General features: G+C 44.6%; 1 protein-coding gene across 5 annotated transcripts in view; it reads left to right on the top strand.

Annotated features, from left to right (window-relative positions):
- Nucleotides 1-753: 753 nt before the first annotated feature.
- The window catches only part of PAK1 (p21 (RAC1) activated kinase 1), a 75,592-nt gene continuing 60,793 nt past the window's right edge, over nt 754-15,552 (top strand). Inside the window, exon 1 of one of the 5 annotated variants that reach the window (XM_048294353.1) lies at nt 754-855. The gene's annotated coding sequence lies outside the window, so the exon portion shown is untranslated. Of the gene's footprint in view, nt 856-916; nt 1,255-1,509; nt 1,562-9,352; nt 9,477-15,552 lie in introns of those variants that run through there. The other 4 variants (XM_048294354.1, XM_048294351.1, XM_048294349.1 and 1 more) reach the window with 4 other exon arrangements.

Raw genomic sequence — 15,552 nt, 5'->3', positions numbered from 1 at the left:
CAGGGCTGAATGATAACTGTTGGATTTTAACTTCAGCTTTGATGGAGCCCCCTTTATGGATCCAGCATTTAAGCTGAGCTGCATGGTTTTTGCCTCAGTTCCCCCCCCCAGCAGCAATCCTGTAAGCTCCCATGTATCTCTGGGATTCTTGACACGCTCTGATCCTGTCTTTGAAGTGAAGTGATTGATACATATTACCATGAACTACATAAAAACCTTTATGTTGCAACCAGAGGACAGACTAGGGCCAGACGGTGCTTGAGGGAGCTCATGCTCTCTGCCTGTGTGCGTGGATTTGAATCCAATTTTAAATGTATCCGAGAGAGGGAAGTACTCCGAAGTGTGCAATTCCACTGCAGGTTCAGCTGACTGAAGTCAGCTCTGTGGCAGTCCCACTCTCCCTATCAGTCCCAGACTTGCATTCTCGCTTCCTCCATTTGTTTACTTTTGCGATGTTAATTTTCTGCTGGTTTAGCTCCCGAACAAACTTATCACAGGAACTGACAGATGTTGGTACAAGGAGGAAGGGTGAGACTGTGGCAGTGCTGTCTTAATCTGTCGTGTATAGGGGCATGCTGTCTCGGTATAAAGCTTGTCTCCCTTTTGCCTTTATCTACCTGCTTCACTTAAACATTTCACCTTCGTACCTCTAGAGAGCACGTCCCAGGAGCACCTCAGCATGCCCGTGCTCTCTTCTCGAGAGCCTTGCGCTGTACGTGCCATCAAACCCCTCCTCTTTTTCTCTCCAGGCAGAGCACAAGCGCTGAGCCGAAAACTCCTGTTAACTAGGGTGACAAGTTTCCAGCAAGCTTTGGATCACGGGGAGAGGGAACACCCGGATCCCGGCAATATAAGGTATAGACGCCTCGGCTTGTGCAACACAGAAGCAGGGCAGAGCCCATTTTATTCTTGCCTTTTTTGGATCTGCACGCACACGGTCCTCAGCACAATGGAGCCGGCTCCGCGATAGCGCAGCGCGATACGAGCAGCAGGAATAAAGTCACTGCAGCGCTGCTCGCCAAGGGTGCAGTTGCCGGCAATCCACTCCCCGCGTGGCAGCTCCGCTGATGGCGTGATCACCAAAGACTTCTACGTCCCAGGCAGGCCAGAGCCGCTCCCGCCCTCTGCCCTGCGGAGCTACGGGGCTCCGGGAGCCGCCTGCAGCCGCAGCACGGCCGGAGCACTGCCCGCGGCCGCCCGAGGCAGCGCCGAGGCGCACCGCGCTCCGGGGTCCCGATCTGCTGCGCTGGGAAGGTACCACCCCCTCCCAAAAAAACTTTCCACCGCGGGCCACTCGGCTGCGATGCCGCGCCCCGGCCGCCGCCGAGCGAAGCGGGAAGGACCTGCCCTCTCTCTCCCCGCTCCCTTCCCCGCCCCGGCGGGCCCGGCTGCCCACCTTGGCGGCAGGGGGGCTGCGGGGCGGGCCCCCCGGAGCCAATGGCCGCGGCAAGGCGGGCAGGGTGCGGGGGGCGGCGCCGGGCCGACAATAGGGGCGGTGTGGGCAGCGGGGCCGGGCGGGGAGCCGGGGGAGAGCCGGGCAGCACCTTGCGGCGGGCGGAAGGTGAGTCCCGGCGCGCCGGGGAAGGTGATTTCCTCGCGTGTTTTGTAACCGGGAAGTTTGCGCAGGGGCTGAGCGGACGGGTTCGTTCTTCTTCAGCCTCCCTCTTCCCCCCTTCTCTTTAAATTTTCTTTTAGAAGGAGGTACTGAGCCTGCCTTCCTCCTCCTGTCTCCCCGCTCCTGTCTCCCCGGCTCATTCATTTCACAAAGGGAGTTGTTCTCAGCCCCCGGGCTTTGCGAGCGGGGAGCCCTTCGGGGCCGCAAGCTTGAGGTCCCGGCGCAGAGGTTGGGGTGGAATCGGGGCTCATCCCACAGTTTCTGCCAAGCACCCTCTCCTGGCTTCGGCTGGAGGGGCGGGCGCTTTGGGCAAACACAAAGAATTGAGGAGCTGGACCCATGCTGGGTGATGGGGTGATGAAGCCTCGGGCTTTGTGTGGTTGGTGAAGGAGGGATGAAGAGGTGGGAGCTTGTCTTTTAACCCCTCCGCCCGCGTGTGTCTACGAAACCGTGGCTTTTCGCTAGTAAAGTACTTTAAAGCCAAGCTGAACTTTGGGATCGTGTCATAATTCAGCCTGGAGGAGACGTCAGGTGGTCTCTAATCCAGCCTCCTTCAAAGCAGGGGCTTCTGCCTGGGGAGTGGGTAGCAGTGAAGGGACATCGGAGATGGGTGGCACCTCTGGGTGCTCTTGAATGCTCCTGGGAGCCCGAAGGAGGAGGCAGCACCAGCAGGACGAGTCTTCAGAGGCAGTAGCGCTTCTGTCTTCTGCTATGCATGGAAATGCCCCAATCCACAGCTCTCCCGTGCCTGCAATCCCTGGTCTTGCTGCTTTTGTTATCCAGATGGCTTAAAATTCATGATGTTGGGAGTAGCTGGCTCCATCCGTATGTGTGTCACGGTGCATCTGCTCCTGCTGAGCATTACTTGATCCTTATTCCGACATTGCCTCCAGGAGTTTTTTCTTCAGGAGCAAGATTTATAAATAGGTGTCAAAACCTGGCTCTTTGCTAGGGACTGGCTGTAAGGCGTGTACTTTATGTGGTAATTATGTGTGAGATATATTTATATATGTGCGTGTGTGTAAGAACAACCATAAAAGCTGTTCAGTTAGCCAAGCTTTCCATTTTCAAAGTGAAAGCAGGTATTGTGGCTGGGTGAAATGGCTGTGTCGGGCACAGACGGAAGAATGTTTGTTTTCTTTGCTCACAATTACTCTTTGCACTGTGGCTCACGGATGCCTTTCACTGAACCACCTCCCCCTTCTCCATACCTGGAGTTTCCTGGTGCTGCACACATTGCCTGGCCAAGCAGGGAGCATCTTCCTGTCTGCTGCTCCAGTATCTCTTAGTGTGGGTGTGCTGATCTTGCTCTCAGCTTTATAGGGCAAGGCTGGAAAAACTCCTCCTTGTGGAACAGTTAGTGTGTGTGTGTCCACTGGATGCTTGGAGATTGCTTTTCCCCGTGCATTTTTTTGTGGGTAAGTCAGAGTAGTGGAGCTCATCTCTGCACAGAGAACAGAAGGTATGGTGGGAATTTAAATATGTCTAAACACCGATTCTATTTAACTCTGTATTGCCTGTCTTGTGGCACAGAACAGAACTTGTTCTCAGCTGTGCTGTAGAACAAAGCTGGAGTCTAAGACTGGGCAATAAACTGCCAGGTGATTTTTTAGCCTTCTTTGAGTTCTGTGGGGAAGGACCCGCATCTTTAAGTAGGATGATATAACTACTATTCTTTGATTTGGAAATGAAAGCCAAAAATAAACTTGAAGAGGAAAAGGCTCTTATAGCATGACAGCAAGAATGCTTTTACTGGTTTTTTTGGGAATACTCTGTGCTCTGGATGTTGCTCAGAAAAAAAAGAATAGGGAAAAGTGAGGGTTTTAGTTCATGCTTTTCTGGGCATCGTGGGGATATTGAAAGAAATACGTGACAAGTCCAATATAACTGCCACAAGTGAAGATGTATTGCTTGTTTATTGTGTTTCTGACTGCCTTGCTTGCACTGGATTGAAAACTGATGCTAGCTCTCTTTGCTTGAGAGGTCAAAGAACTGTTTTATTATCCTTTTCCAGGTCTGTGAAGGGAGACCTTTTCTCTCAGCTTAGGTTCCAGTGCATGAATTTCACCTAGTTTGCTAACTAGTGTTTTGTCTTTTTATAAATGTAAGTGAGCTTGCAGTATGGCTTCTTTCCTTCTTTTTCTCTTTTGTGCACCTGTCTCACTTCCTCAGTGTGGGAAGTTTTGTAATTTCAAAAGCTTGTTGCTATGGTCCAATTTCCTTATATGCTTAAGAGTGTAGAGAACAACCTAGGGCTGAAATAAACTTTTCTCAGTTGAAAAATACAGAAATGATCCAGAGCTCCACCCTCAAATTGTTCTGGTTTTACAGTTCATCCTCATCAACAGCAGATAACAGAAGCAAATAGACTTCATAAAGGAACTGACAGTCTTGGTGAGGATGTGTAAGACACAGACTGAAACCAGACAACTTAAAATAAGTCGTATTTCTTAAAAGCATAGTCAGCCATTAGCCCTCTGACAGGTACAAGAATGCCTACTGTTGGCTTTTTACCTCTATGGGAAGGCAAAATAATACTGTGTGCCAGAATTGTATTGTGTCAAAGAGTGTTTTTCTATACTTGGCAATGAGCTGAACTAATTTTCTCAGCCTGATGCCTTGGCTTGTATACGAACTGGGGACAATGTAGGCATGTTCTGCTTGATGCTGAGGGCTTGCTCTTATGGAGAAAATAGTCCAGTGCACTCTTCTTATGCAGTTGTACAGCTCTCACCTGGGAGGAGCAGCTTTCCAGCCCTGTTCCCAGAGATGGGAATGGCTGGGTCCATTCCCCTTGGTGGCGGCAGAACTGGGACTGTCAGCCCTCCCACTCATGTGGCAGAGAAGTCACAGTGATCAGTTCTGCCCATCTGAGGTTAAGGCATATGATGGTCTTTGGGAATGAGTAGGTTAAAAGTACCTGATGCTGCTTGTACTAATCAGGTTTTTACACAAACTGAAGTTCAACTTTGAAATTCCTGCACTTGGGTGCAGCTGTGCACAGCATGTGCAGATGTGGATGCTGTGGCTCTGGGGGGTAGCACTCAGTGCGTCAGTGGTGATGACTGCTGCTGGCTTTGTGCAAGAAAGGGAGCTGACTTTTGTCCCATCCCACCTCAGGCACATCCTCAGAGCTGTGGATGTCTTTGGGTCCTTCAATGGTCTGTCTTCTTTTTGGCACATGACAGTGGGGTGCATGTCACAATTTCAGGACCCTTCCTGGGATCCATTTGATGAAAACATGGATGCTCCGAGCTCAAAACATGGTTGCTCTGAGCTGAACATGTCTCCTTAGGCTCCCAGTATGATCTGCAGAGAGGGAAAGGCTCTTTTAGGATGTGCCTTGTATCATCCTCCTGTAGGTGTTTTTAAAATAGGTCAGAGAGTTGCACTCTAAAAATGCTGATTCCTCTTGTAGTCTCCTTGGTCTCCTCTGTCTCCCATGTGTTGTGTTGTATATTGGAGCAGCTGAGAGGAGTTTCACCTGTTCCTCTCACTGTGGGGATGCAGGCAGGCAGCATTGCTAACAAATTCATCAGCAAAAGCGCTGTGGTAGCGTGGCTTTCGCCCTTTCTCTTCATTTTAGCACTTTTTTGTTGGGATGGAGGAAGAGGAAACAACAAAAAAAAGCCATCTGAGAAGTGGATTTCCAGGGGAATTAGAAGAAAAAGTCCAAGTATTCAGTTCTGGTTTGTGTACTAATACACTCTTTCAGCCTGGCAATCCAAGTGTTCTGGCTTCCATTCATACACTATCAATCTCTTGTGTGTAGTCTGAGATGCAGGTTAAACAATAACTTCCCCTCCTTTTCTTTCCTTCTTGCAATCTGTACTCTTTGGACCTGCCATATAGCTAGTTTGTTTTACTCTTAAGCTGGTATAACTGCCTTCAAGCCATTCTGTTTCTTACTTCCCGTCAAAAGTCAGAAGTGATGCTCAATCAGGCAACCTTGTATCATCTTAGGTTTAAAAAAAGGAAGAGAAAAAAGGTTACTGGTGTAGAAAAAATAAAGTCCTAATTTGTGAAAATTGGGCCGCATCATATGACTGCAGAAGTAGTAAGCAAATGTACTTTCTGGAAAGAAATAATTTCTACCAAAGTAGCCCTTTGTGATCCCAATTACCCTGTGAGAGAGAGTGCACAAAATATGTTGTGACTGCCTTGAAGCATACGACATCTAGGTGCAAACAGTTCTTTGATCTAGGTGGGCCTTTAGCTGTGGGACTCTGAGGAAGTCAGGTGACAAGTATGTGCTGCATCCAGGTGGGGCATAAAGACTTGTGTCATGCCTTTTTTTTTCTTCTTCTTTTTCCATAAAGTCTGTCCACCTGTAATCTAAAAGGAAAACAGGGGAGGAAAATAATTGCTATTCATCTTGTGTGTGTTTTGGGAATGGAGGAGTCATCCAAGTTTACCTTAAGGCTTTGTCTCCTGCCCTTGTGAGCTTGATGTGTGTAGTTACAGTGTCTGTCCATGGTTTACAGCTGATGGCATTTGATGACTTTCCAGATGGCAGCAGAGAGAAGGAAATCAAATACAGAAGGTTAGGACACAGTTTGACAGACTGGCTTGCTGAGGTCACAGCACCACTTTGAGTTACTTTCTCTAAGTATCAGTAGGGCTTTGAACTATCACCTTTCTTAATGACTGTAGTGGCACACAAGTATTTTAGATGATGCTTCCCTTACGAGGCAAAGCCCATTCCTCAGGGCTGATGTTCTATTCATGAAGTAAGAGCTGGAGCGAGAAATATTTTTATTTGAACCAGTGGCTTGCATCATGTGGGTTTTTTCCTCTTTTGCATACAGTGTAATGCAAAATACCTTTTCACCTATTTAGCATAAAGAAATTACAAGATAGATTATTATTTGTACCTACATATTCCTAAATGCACATTCTCTGCTGATCTTAAAATAAGAGTGGCTTGGCCTCTTAACCCAGACTCTTCTGTGGAAAGAGTAGAGAAGTGATTACTTTTGTAAAACTTGTATTTAATTTCCCCAGCTATCTGTAAGTAAACGTTATGCAGTTTTGCCAACAAGTTGAACTTGGAGGCTTTGTGCCAGAATGATTCTACTATTTGCCTTTAGTAGGTATTTCAAGGATACCTTATTTCAGTCATGTTTTGAGAGGCTAGAAGTCACAGCTGAGTGTGGAGTTCATGCAATTCCAGAGTTCAGACTTGTTTGGTGTGAAGGAAAAGCTGATTTCCTTCAGCAGCAGAAGGGAGAGATATTCCAACCCCTCTTTCCCAATTCTCTGTATACTACTGAAGCTGTTAGATTCATCCAACTCAAGGCCCTGTGCTCACCTCTGTGTGAGGTGTTTGAGGCTGTTATGGAGCTCTCTAATGCCAGCATGTTTTGGGGTAGAGGAGAAAAAAAATGAGGCCAGGCTCCTAATGTATCCTCTGCTTTTCTTGCTCATTAAACTGGTCACCTGAGCCTGAACTCCCGTGTCCCTTCACAATAGAAGGTAGATTTGTCAGGTAACAGCTGCAAAGACCAGGGCGGGCATGGCACAAAGAGGGATTAGCAGCAAACAGACATATCAGGATTCACAATGCAATATTGATTAACTCATTAAAATTAATAAGACACTCAATTATGAAAGTCCCATTACATTTTGCAGTTCTGGAAATAGAACAATTTATATGTCCTTATCCTTTCAGGAATACCTCACACAAGACAAATTTTAATGTCATTTTTGTCTGCAAACCACAGAATGTGTTAACTTTGAATAGAGCCCAAGTTTGTCAGTGTTTTATCCAGTAAAACACTGGTTTTGATAGGGCACTGTTTTTAATAGACTGGAAGATGTAGTCCTAGTATTATGTACTAAAAAGTTTCTTTCACAGAGAGTAATCTAAATTAGTGTATAATTGGACTAATGTTGTTTTAGGTAGGGTCAAAAATTAAATGGCAGATATTCACATACTGACCAATTTTAGCAAATCAGAGAAATCTGTTTCAAAATACAGCACACAGAGGGGAAACCCTTTGATTCAAGCTCAGGAACTCAAGGAACAAGTATGTGAAAGGACATGTTGTTCCTAAAAGGGAAAGGAATCAATTTTTTCCCAGTCATTCAGAAACATGTATATGGCCTCCACAGGACATAAATGCAATTTTTCAGGCTACAGATCTAATTACCTTATGAACTTTAATGACTTAGAACTGGATTTCCAATGTGAATTTCTATGCTTTACTAACTTGGTTTTTTTTTTGGTTGGTTGGTTTTTTTTGAATAATATCTTTAATAAAGGCTTTGCTTGAGAGGGTTTGAGCCACCTGACTCATGGCAATTCTTGCTGAAATGAGAAATTGCTCTAGGAATTCTCAGTTTTCATGCAAGAGAGAGGCTGGAGGAAGATAAAGCCATAAACCTAAGATCCTGGAATGTTTGTTAAGTGGATGGCACTTCTTATGAATGTGGTCACTGGTATTTCTTTTTTCCACAGAAGTTTGATTGAATTTTTTTGCCACATTGCCCAGGAGAGCTAACTTTCCTGTTTAACCACAAGCTGATAGTTCACATCCCTGTTTTGGCCTGCCATTGTGCTCATCTTTAGTCCCACTTTGGAATAAGCTGTGTGTTCAATTTCAGTGTTGCTTCTCTGGCTCATGATCATGGCAGATCACAGATGGCAACGAAAAAGCTTTGGGAGCTGAACTCAAAGGAGAGGCCCAGAAATGAAATGGTGATAACACCACGTAGCCCTTCATCAAAACCATCCATTTTCTGATAATCAAAGTCATTGGTAAGGTTCTTTGGTAAAATGTATGCACGTTGTGGGTGTGTGTTAAGGTGTTTGATGCTTTCTGTTAAGCTCCAAGATTCTGGAGATGTGAAAGCTATGCAAAAATATGTGTCATATAAAAGAGACTTCTCCCACTCCTATCTGTAGAGAGAAATGACAGAATTTGATCCAAATGTGCCTTGAAGACTTAAATAAAGAGATTTAAGCACACAGAGGCTTTGGTTTGAGTCTCCAGTTCCTAATTTTTTGTGAGGAAGTGACAGTATCTACTACCTCTTAACAGTGAGTTACTAGCATTGTAACTTAATTCTCCAAAATCACTGAAGTCTTCACTGAGTAGCCTTACAGAAAGCCAGAGAAGTTGCAAGGGAAGGAAGGAGAGGAAGCTGCAGTACCAGCAACGAGTATTGTCTCACAGTTACCTTAATCCAATATAAAAATCCACATTTTAATTTCTGGCTCATCAAATTTCTTATTGTTGCATCAGCCTATATGCCTTGGTAATAAGGTGTCTGGGAAAAATTACAGTCTCTTACATTTGTGTGCTATAAATTCTTCTGTGCAATTTTGACTCCCTTGGTAGCAGAGAGAATGAGTAAAAAAGCTGTACCTTATTCACAGAAATCAGCAGGAGTCTCATCCACTACCAGGCCACTGCCAAAAGACTCTGAAGAAGTGAGACTGGAAGTACTTTTCCAGGCCTGCTTTAATTCCTTTGCATATGTTCCTAAACCAGATTTAAAAGAGAATGAATAAAATTAAACTGACATTTTATCTGGAGCTGTAACCTCCACTGTCAGACTAGTATCTCTCTTGCAATTTCTGGGAGCCCTGACAACAATACTGAACTTAACTTGCAGTGTGTATGGGGGAACTAACTTTTGTATTCTTCCTGTTTGGTTTCTTTTCCCTGCTTCCATTCCTTGATCATATCTCTTAGAGCATTATTTGTTGGTTTTCCTTTTGCCTTTCTACAGAATCCTTGTTCGTCTCCTGCCTATCTTTACTTTCCCCAGCCACTCCTAAGACTGATGAGAAACAGATTCCCCATACTTCTGTGATCCTGAAGATACTGGGCAAGCACAGATGAGCAGCAGGGAGGTAAAATATTTTGTCCTCCACCCCAGTAAGAAGCATCTTCTTCAGGGCTTGGGCGGGGGTGAAGACTGGATAGGGAAAGAAACCCATTATCTTCCTCTATCAAGCAGGTAGTTTTGGTGATGAGATGTCTGGAAACACTTGAATCTGTAGATTTCATTAGAAAGGCTGAGGAGGTAAGGGTAGGGCTGGGAATGACAAAAGCAGGACTTGTTTCAAGAAGAGAAAGCAAACAACTCAAGATTCCTTCAGGGCTCTGCTGCAAGACTGAAAGTACGCAACAGTGTATTCCTCTGTGTAGGCTGTCTTTAAATGGAGGCAGACGGTCACAGGCAGTGTTTGGATTCCAGGTTCAATAAAGGCACATCCTTCAGTTAGAGGAGGCAAAACAGTGTCACTTGTTAGAATTCAAAGTCCCTCTCTAAATGCCTCAGTGACTTGTCATCAAGTGACTCACTGCACTGTCATAGTAGGGCTTCTGGCTTTCACATCAAAGCTATACTTGCTGAAACAGTGTCCTGCCAGCTCATATTAACAGTCCCCCCTCCCTAACTTGTTTCCAACTTACTCACGGCAAAGAGGGGATTTAGGGGTGTCAGGGCAGGAGAAGGCTGCAAGGGCAGATCAGAAATCTCACAACCTTGTAGACTTCAGAGTGCCACGTTTTCATTTGTTTTGAGTGTCTCTGAAACAAGTCCTTGAGCTGCAAAAGAAAAATGTTCAGAAGTGATGAGCTGTAAAAAATGGTAAGAATTTAGTCATTTACTTTGTCCAACCAACAGTGTCTTTTCTTGCAGGCAATGGCTTCTTTTAAAGTTATTTGCTGCTTTAGAAAAATGCTAATGTTGAAATGATCTCAGCTTGATTTCCTTTATCTCCTGCAGTTCATTAGATGATCATCAGGATCTTTTCTTTCTTTTTTTTTCTTTTTTTTTTTTGGTTAAATTCACATAATCAATTTTATTCTAGGTGACCTTTGTTTTTTTAAGAGCCAATTCTTTCTAACACTAGATGTATCCTGCAGGAGCCCTTCCTGCCTTCTGATCCAATACTTATTCATCCTGGGACCTAGTCCAAATGCCACCAACAGTGTTTGTGTGGGCTTTTTTTATTTCAAAAACATTTTATCATGTGCTGACATTACATGTGTAAATGTGCAGTTTAGGATGTAATGGTTATGGAGATGAAAAGAATCTCACCTGAGCAGCAAGTGGCTTTCTGCTTTTTACATCATACCTGCTTTAAATTTAGTACTACAGTGGATGCTTTGTGTTTCTGATGATGTTGCTCTTTGAATCCCACCCTATTATTTTGGCTCAGTATGGAGGAGCAGTGACTTCAACAAGGTGATCTCATCCAATGTGTGATGTAGCTGTTTTTGTTTTTGAAGGCATGAGATCCTGTTCCATCTGCACTTCCTGTAGCTATAGGTAAACCATCTGAAATCCAAGATGATGAGCATGCCTGCTGTCTGTGCTCTCTCTCCCTTCTCATGAATTCATGTGCTTCCCTTCTGTGGTGGGGCTCTTGTGAGCGTTATTTTTCTTTTCACTGGGGTGTGAATGAGGTAAGCAGGGAAAGGGTTCTCTATGAAGCATAACCTGTGCTAGTTTCAGCATAAAAACTCTGTGAGGGCTCTAAATTCCTAATGAACTAACTACAAATTTTGGAGGAGAGTCTGTGGTTGACTTAACTTTCTTCTTGACTAGCATATGAGAAGCTCGTGTTTTGCTTTTTTTTCTCAAAACTAGCTTGCACTCCCCTCCTCCCCCAAACTATAAAGCAAGGATGTGGCCCTTGGCTGCTGTTTTCCTTTTGATGTGGTCAACTCAAAATTAACATTAAAAGTGTAATTCTGAACTTGCATTTTCTTGAAGACTGAGTGCATGATGAAAGGACAGGAGAGATCTCTCTCCACCTGCTGGGCGTGTGCTCTTCGCTTGAGTTTCTTAGGAGCTGAGGAGGATGAAGCTTGACACAGCTGAGCTCATCGTGGCACACAGCCATCCAAAGGCAAGGGTGCCTTTCCCTTTCAGCACTTGGCTGTGAGCTGACCTGGCAGGAAACTTTGCAAAGCAGTATGAGTGACTGTAGCTGTGGTGTAGTATTAAAGATCACGGAGCTGCCTGCAGGTCTGAAAGCTGGAAGTAAGGTCTGTAAGACATATGGTGAGATTTAGTGTCTCCTCAGAACTGACGCTCAAGTAAGTGCCTTTTTACTCTGTTATTGTGGTACCTACTGTATACAGCTTTTTATTTTGCTTATTTTGTACTTATATCCCTCTCTCCCCAAGCTCTCTGAACCTCTAGCACCTGCTCAGTCAGCTCCTGTGGGACCTGCTTATGCTGCAGATCTGAAAGTCCTCAGTGCAGAATGGATTTTATAGAATCACAGAATGGCTTGGGTTGGAATGACCTTAAAGATCATCTAGTTTCAACCCCCCTGCCATGGGTAAGGAACCTTCTACTAGACCAGGTTACTCAAAACCCCATCCAGCCTGACCTTGAATGCTTCCAGGGATTGGGGCATCCACAGCTTCTCTTGGCAACCTCTGCCAGTGCCTCACCACTTTTATAGTAAAGAATTTCTTCCTAATATCAAACCTAAACCTACCCTCCTTCAGCTGAAGACCACCCCCCCCTTGCCCTGTCACTCCATGTCCTTGTCAAAAGTTCCTCTCCAACCTTTTTGTAGCCTCCTTTAGGTACTGGAAGGGGTTCTAAGGTGTCCCTGGAGCTTTCTCTTCTCCAGGCTAAACAGCCCCAACTTTCTCAGCCTTTTGATTTTGACTCTTCTCTAACTGGTTCTCTGTCTTTAGTAAATGTATTTGGGAGAAAGACCCTGACAAAAAAAATCACAACTGGATCATGTATTTCTCCCCATCCCATTGTTCTGTTGCCCTGAATTCTGTTTTGAGTCCCTGTAGAGGAATAATGCTTGTAATCCCTGCCATGCTGTAGGGACTTCCCGTGCATTGCCTAGTGGGTTCATTTGTTAGTGTAGCAGAGCACTTTTGGGATTTTCCCATCACCAACCTGTATAATGTCTTGTGTCAAGTGTTACATGTATTCTTGAGAAATTTTTCAGAATTGAAAGAATGATTATAAGCTGGACCCAAACTTCTTGCTGGTGTCCAGCTGGAAATATATTTTTACTCCAAGACAGAATTACGTTGCTAATGCTGCTGCCAGTCACACAAAATTAAAAAATCCTACTGTTTTGCTGTTCCTCTTCTACCTTGCAGTCCTCCACTTCATAGCCAAAGTGCTATAGTGTAGGAGTTGTACAAATGTTTGATGGCTTTTTCATGGAGGTGCTGTGATGCCTTGTCACCTTCCACCTAAACACTGCCAGTAAAGGCTCCTGGTGAGCATAAAACACAACTATGCTGGAGAATAATATGCCTAGTTCTGTCATATAGGTGTAAAGGGCAAACAGAGAAGCAGCAGGCACAGGAGGAGTAGGAAAACACATTTCTGATATAGCATAATGTAATTTTATGTCTGAATACCCTGCAATATGTACAGAAAGACTTCAGCAACATCTGTGCCTCAGAATTCATAGCCAAGATGAAAACAAAGCTTTCATCTGGCAGGAAATGTGCAGCAGGTATTTGGTAAGATCTGCCTGGCATGAAAGAACAAAAATCAAAAGTTGTGGAGGGTTTTTTCTTTCCTTTTTTTTTTTCTTTTACTCTTCTTTTTTCCCCCCTTCCTCTTTTTATTTTCCTTTTTTTCTTTTTCTTCTCCCTAACCAGGAGACATAACTCTCTCTGTAGCCTGTGTGTTTCAGTGGGAACATTCAGGGGCTGTCTTAGCAGCACTTGAGAGCCTAACCTTGAGATCAAAAGTAGTGTTTCATGTGGTTACGTACTAAAAGATGTGGGTAGGCATCTAGTGGGAATCCAGAAAGCGCGTGGGCGCTTGATTCCCTCGGAAACTGTTGGGATTTGGCACCTAAACTGGCAAAGTATTTAAAAAAACTCTTAAATATCTTTCTGAAAATTGAGTCTGATGTTGCTAATCAGTGTGAAGGGTGGGGGGATTTTTTTATTGTGATGTAATGGTGCCTTTGATCTTTGTTACTTTCTAGTAGATAAACAGAAGGAAGTTGAAGGAAAGCAACAGAAGTGACTTTGGGGTTGGAGGGATTGACGCAAGAGGAAGATAAAAGCTATATACTTGTGTAGTTTTTATAAAATAAGTAGGAGGGCAGGACTGCTATGGGCTTCTGAAAGGTATAAATGCCAAGGAATGGAGGGTGTGGAAGAAGGAAACTGTCTGAGTCTCTACTCTGCAAGTGCCTGTGCAGGCAGGTAGCTTCGCACACAGCCTCATCCAAAAGGACCATTTTCATTGAACCTTGTGAGTGTTACAGGGACGCGCTGGTGAGGAACAGAAACACTTTTTGTGGCAGCAAGAAAGGTACCTGCTTTAGTACTTCAGTCAGGGTAAACCATTAAAATCTGCAGCTGCTTGCACCTCAGATTGGCTGGCATCTATAAATATCATCACATCACACAAAGGCTACTTTCCATTTGTGCTGGCCTTCCTGGACATGAGCTTTTAGAAAACTCCACTTTAGGCCTCGACAGCTCCTGTCCCGGACTTGGATTGTGAGGGCTTGGATCTCCAGCCTGCCTTACAGCTGGCTGCCATGGTGACACAGTTAATCTCACTGATCTCTTGTGGTATCTGAAACTTTCACCAGGAGAGAAAAGCGGGGTGACAGCTGCTCCAGGGCACAGGTTGGTAGGAGGGGGACAGCAGGTAGATTAAACAGTCTGTCTTGGGACTGCTCTCCTGAGATGTTAGGACATCACTTATTATAGCCACTAGGACATAAACATTATGTATGTGAGGATATAATCCAATAAGGTTTGGGTATCCTGGGGAGTGCTTGATGTTAAAGGTATATAAAAGCTACTTGAAGATGATAAAGCATTAGCAGAGAATATCAAGTCTTAACTGCTGGAGGTGTTGGGGATGTTCCTGTGTCAAGTGCACTTCTTGTAGCCAATAGATCGATAAACTAATTTGAGATAATTACAAAAGGAAAAATTAGACCAAACAGATAAATGTTAATAAGTCCCCAGAGCTGGATGCCTTTCCAGAGTCCTGAGGAGCTTGAATGTGAAACTGCAGAACTGCTGGCCAAGCTGTATAATTTATCACTACAGACGGCCACGGTGCCAGAGGACTGGGGAGCTGCCAGTGTGATTCCCAACTATAAAAAGGGCTCTAGAGGGGATCCTGGGAACAGCACAACAGAATGTCATGCTACCAGGAATGGAAAGGATCTCTGAAGACATAGAGAAATGTTAACTGCTGGGAAAGTCAGTTTGGCTTCTGAAAATGAAAATCCTCCTGCCCCACCCCATTAAGTTCTGTGGGGTGTCAATAAGAAAGGGTTAAAGTGGATATAATATGTTTGGATTTTCAGAAAACTTCTGTCAACATCTTAAGTTCCTGTAAGTTTGGAGGAAAGGCTTTTTTATGGTTTGAAGGCCACATGAATAATAGGAAGTAAAAAATTTGGGACAATTTCACATTTTACGATGGAGAGGGAAGCATCACTGCAGCAGCAACCAAAAAAGCCACCATCCTCATGGGGAAAGTGATGAATGACACCATTTGGCTTTGGTATAAATGCTTGATGCACCCATATCTTGTGGGTGATGTACAGTTCTGGTCTCCACATCTCTTGCAGAGTACAGTGGCATTGCAGAAAGGCAGCTGAAAGGGCAAAGAAATGGGCTACCTTCTGAGAAGAAGCTAAAGCAGTTGAGACTATTCATATGGGAAGAAGGGAAGGAACACAGGTTTAAATCATAAAGTCAGCAGGTAAAGCTGATATGAACCATCAGCTCTCATGCTTTTACAGCCAGGGAACTTTTGGTTAAACACCATGGGCTTTGATTTTAAAACAGGTGAAAGACCATACTAGTGCAGTGGAGAATTGGTGACTGTAGCCTCAGAATAGGTAGAATTTGGTGACAGGCTTTCAGGCACTCACCTGTGCAGGGTAAATCCCACTTGTACTTTGCAAGACTCTCTGCATGACCCTTCCTTTCCCCAGG

Source organism: Corvus hawaiiensis, chromosome 2 (assembly GCF_020740725.1).
Source record: "Corvus hawaiiensis isolate bCorHaw1 chromosome 2, bCorHaw1.pri.cur, whole genome shotgun sequence".
Lineage (NCBI taxonomy): Eukaryota > Metazoa > Chordata > Aves > Passeriformes > Corvidae > Corvus > Corvus hawaiiensis.
This window is presented reverse-complemented; position numbering and strand designations above follow the sequence as displayed.